This window comes from Myotis brandtii, unplaced genomic scaffold (assembly GCF_000412655.1).
Source record: "Myotis brandtii unplaced genomic scaffold, ASM41265v1 scaffold964, whole genome shotgun sequence".
Taxonomy (NCBI): Eukaryota; Metazoa; Chordata; class Mammalia; order Chiroptera; family Vespertilionidae; genus Myotis; species Myotis brandtii.
This window is the reverse complement of record NW_005371989.1, coordinates 348927-354025: the sequence shown is the minus strand read 5'-3', so window position 1 is coordinate 354025 and position 5099 is coordinate 348927. Positions and strand designations below refer to the sequence as shown.

General features: G+C 41.4%; 1 protein-coding gene across 1 annotated transcript in view; it reads right to left on the bottom strand.

The window, feature by feature from the left end:
- The window catches only part of LOC102263808 (zinc finger protein 14), an 11889-nt gene that overhangs the window by 6545 nt on the left and 245 nt on the right, over positions 1-5099 (bottom strand). The gene's annotated exons all lie outside the window — the stretch shown is intronic.

Here is a 5099-nt window from a genome sequence, read left to right as displayed (position 1 = left end):
ATGTACCTTGGTTGCGGGCACATCCCCAGTAGGGGACGTGCAAGAGGCAGCTGATCGATGTTTCTCTCTCATCGATGTTTCTGACTCTCTATCCCTCTCCCCTCCTCTCTGTAAAAAATCAATAAAATATATTAAAAAAAAAAGAGAAACAAACAAAGAGAGAGGACTCATCTATAAAATCAGAAATGAAAGTGGAGAAGTAACCACTGACACCACAGAAATACAAAAGGTTGTAAGAAAATACTCTGAACAACTATATGCCAACACGGTGGACAATGAGGATGAAATGGACAAATTCCTGGAAAAATACAATCTCCCAAAACCGAATCAGAAAGAAGCCGAAAACCAGAATGGGCCAATAACAACTGATGTAATAGAAGCAATAATCAAAAAATTCCCAGCAAACTAAAGCCTGGGTCCAGATGGCTTCACAGGGGAGTTTTACCAAATATTCAAAGAAGTAACACCTATACTCAAACTATTTCAGAAAATCCAAGAGGAAAGAACATTTCCAAGCTCTTTTTATGAGGCCAACATTATCTTAATTCCAAAACCAGATAAAGACACTACAAAGAAAGAGACTAACAGGCCAATATCCTCAATGAACATAGATGCTAAAATCCTCAATAAAATATTAGTAAATTGGATTTAGCAATATATTAAAAATATTATACCCCATGACCAAGTGGGATTTATTCCAGGGATATAAGGCTGATACAATATTTGCAAATCAATAAACGTGACACATCAGATAAACAAATTGAAAGACAAAAATCACATATTCATATCAACCCTTTGTACGCCATAAGCATCTATAGATGCAAGTAGTGGACCTTCCTCACACGCCACGTGTCTATAGCCGAAAACCTCACATATCAACTCTGGTCACCCAATTTTAAAATCAGACTTGTTAGTGACATCTCTGGGTTTGTAAAGAAATTTATGATAACTTAAATTCATAAATATTCCAGCGCATATGGAAGAAATAGGGATGGTTTCCGTTTGGACCAGTTAACTGGTCAATAGACACAGAAAAAGCAATCGACAAAAATCCAACACCCTTACAGCAACGGGGAATAGAGAGAGCACATATCAACATGATAAAGGCGATATATGACAAATGTACAGTGAACATTATACTCAATGGGCAAAAACTAAAAGCATTTTCCCTAAGAACAGGAACAAGACAGGGATGTCCCCTTTCATCACTCTTATTCAATACAGTACTGGAAGTCCTAGACACCAATCAAACAAGAAGAAATATAAGGCATCCAAGAAGAAATAAAAGGAGGAAGTAAAACTCTCATTATTCACAGATGACATGATATTGTACATAGAAAACCCTAAAGATTCTATCAAAAAACTACTAGATTTAATAAATGAATTTGGCAAAATAGCAGGATACAAAATCAACAACCACAAACCGATGGCTTTTTGATACACCAATAATGAATTCTCAGAAAAATACTAAAACACACACACACACCATTTACCATTGCAACCAAAAAATTAAGACTTAGGAATAAACTTTAACCAAGGACGTAAAAGACTTGTACTTGGAAATCTACAGGACCTTGAAAAAATATAGAGGAAGATATAAACAAGTGGAAGAATACACTGTGTTCATGGAGTGGAGTGGTAGAATTAACATCATTAAAATGTCCATACTACTCAAGGCAATCTACAGATTCAATGCAATCCTTATTAAAATAGCAACAGCATATTTCACAGATCTAGAACAAATACTCCAACAATATTGAGAAAGAAGAACAAAGTTGGAGGAATCACAATACCAGATATAAAATTATACTACAAAGCCACCGTACTCAAAACAGCCTGCTACTGGCACAAGAACAGGCATACAGATTAATAGAATAGAATAGAACAGAGAACCCAGAAATTGACTCAAGCCATTATGCTCAATTAATATTTGACAAAGGAGGCAAGAGCATACAATGGAGTCAATACAGTCTCTTCAATAAATGGTGTTAGGAAAATTGGACAGATACAGACTACCAACTCACACCATACACAAGAATAAACTCAAAATGGGTAAGACTTAAATTTAAGTCCGGAAACCATAAAAATCCTAGAAAAAACCATAGGCAGCAAAACCTGAGATATCTCTCGTAGCCATGTTTGCAGATACATCTCCTAGGGCAAATAAAACTAAGTAGAAAATAAACAAATGGGACTACATCCAAATAAAAACCTTCTGTACAGCAAAAGAAACCATCAACAAAACGAAAATGAAGCCCACTGTATGGGAGAACATATTTGACAATGATACATCTAATAAGGGGTTAATATCCAAATATATAAGGAACTCATACAACTTAACAGAAGGAAGACAAACAATCCAGTTAAAAAATGGGCAAAGGACCTAAATAGACACTTCTCTAAAAAGGACATGCCAATGGTCAAGAGACATATGAAAAAATGCTCAGAGTCACCGATTATCAGAGAGATGCAAATTAAAATGACAATGAGGTATCACCTCACAGCTGTTAGAATGGCTACCATCAACAAATGCAAGTGCTGGGGAGGATGTGGAGAAAAGGGAACCCTAGTACACTGCAGGTGGGAATGCAGACTGGTGCAGCCATTATGGAAAACAGTATGGAGTGTCCTAAAAAAATTTAAAATGGAACTGCCATTTGACCCAGTGATCCCACTTCTAGGAATATACCCTTAAGAAACCCTGAAACACCAATCAGAAAGAGTGTATGCACCCCTATGTTCATAGCAGCACAATTTACAATAGCTAAGATCTGGAAACAGCACAAGTGCCCATAAATAGATGAGTGGATTAAAAAACCGTGGTATAATAAAGTATGGAACTGATTGTGGAATCTCTGAGGGAAGGAGAGGGAGAGTGGGTGGGTGGGAAGACATCAGCCAAAAAACTTGTATGCATATATGTATAACCCAGGGACACAAAAAATAGGGTGGTGAAGGCCTGGGGGAGGGCTTGGAGGAGGGCTAGAATAGGTCAATGGGGAGAAAAAGAGGGCATATATAATACTTTCAACAATAAAAATTTTAAAAATGGAGAATGGTTTGAAGCATGTTTGTGGCAAAATTCAAAGCCTATCAGAGAGACCTAGAGAGTATTATGGAGAGACCTAGAGAGTATTATGCTAAGCCAAATAAGCCAGTCAGAGAAAGACAAGTATCACATGATCTAACTCATATGTGGAATCCAATGTAAACAATTTAAACTGATGAACTGATGAACAAAATAGATTGAGATGTAAAAGCATGGAACTGTGGAATTTCAGAAGGAAGGTGGGGGATGGTGATTGGGAAGAGATCAACCAAAGAATTTGTATGCACATATGCATAACCCATGGACACAGACAATAGGGTGCAGAAGGCCTGGGGAAGGGGTGGGGACTAGAAGGAGTCAATGGGGGAAGGGAGGTGAAGGGGAGACATATGTGATACTTTCAACAATATTTATTTTTTTAAAAAATGAAAAGATAACATCTAGGTCTTAATTACATTTCAGCTCCAGGCCCAGAAAAGTAGCAAAACCAGACAAGTGTCCCTCAGGACTAGCTACATTGACTAATGACCCCCCTGCCCAGGCACGGACCAACCAGTGGAGACCCTGACCCAGAAAGAGCACACCTGGAAAGCTGAAGAATATTCATCAAGACCTCCCCTGACAACTCCCCTAAAATTTCCACAAGAAAGAGATAAATAAGCTCAGGACAAAGGACCCAGAGCAAGCTCTCCCTTCAGAGACCACACCCATTACTGGTGATATTCCCTTCCCCCACAGGCACGTTTCCTCCGCCTTCTACCCGGACCCCAGGAGTCTTGCAACCCCGAGAAGAAAGGGCAGCAGCAGCTCATCTGGCGAAGTTCCTGAACCTGTCGCCAAGACCCCCGCGCCTCCCTCAGACTTCTCAGTGAGCCAAAGCAGCCCAACCTAGGCTTCCCTCTCGCTTCTACGCTCTGCCCTGTTCACTGTCCTCAGTATATTTTTGCTGCCATCATGGACCCAACACCCTTTGGCTCCGTGCTGTGTACCCCTTCCCTTTGTATATCCCGATCCCCCAACCTCTTTCCTTAAATAAATCCAATTTTTCTCTATCCCCCATCTGAGAATGGCTATTTATTTAGCCTGACCACGCACCACCGACTTTAACCTTTCAGAAATATTTTAAACTGTCTTTAAAACTCTATTAAGTAAACACATGTTACCCTTACTGAAAAACGGGGGCTTACAGAAGTGAATAAAGCTTTTAAGGGTAACTAATCCAGGAGGACCCCCCACCCAAAAGACTTTTTTTAAAAAAATTTTTAGATTGATTTTCAGAGGGAGAGAGAGATAGAAACATTAATGATGAGAAAGAATCATTGATCGGCTGCCTCCTGCACGCCCCCCACTGGGGATGGAGCCCACAACCCATGCATGTGCCCTTGACCGGAATGGAACCCGGGACCCCTCAGTCGGCTGGCTGACGCTCTACCCACTGAGCAAACCGGCTAGGGCCCGAAAGACTTCTTATAGCTTGTCTGTGCCCAGGTAAGATCCTGAGTGGATAGGCACAAAGATTTCATGGAAAGTGGTTCCACCTGGTTAATTTTCTGTTTCCTCTCATGTAAAATATCCACAGAACAGACATCATCTTTAAAAATGAGCCATTCATGCCTCCGGGGAAAATTATAAAGTTAAAATACAGGGTCTGTTTGAAATACACCGGCGAGAAAAAGCAGCTGATGGTGCTGTGAGTAGCAGAGGGGAAGGTGGCGTTTGGGAATGGGGGGGAATCTTAATTTTAGGGACTTACTGCCAGTCCCAGTTAGAGTTAGGCGGTGGCTGGGGGGTCGGGGGTGGGCAAGGGTCGTGAGTTTCAGACTCTGCTTCGCAAACATTTGGAAGACGGCAGAGAAAACAGGTGCTCCGAGGTGAAAGTTGGGACCGGGGACCTCACGGACCACAGCTCCGCCCACGTCGGAATTCCGGGAGGCCGAGTACTGCGGCCCCCACGACCCTCCACGTGGTCACCTCACAACCTGGAAGGATGCTGGGCTGTGTGCGCAGAGCTGATCGGAGCGGGTCTAAGTGCCCGCGCGGGGGCGGGACA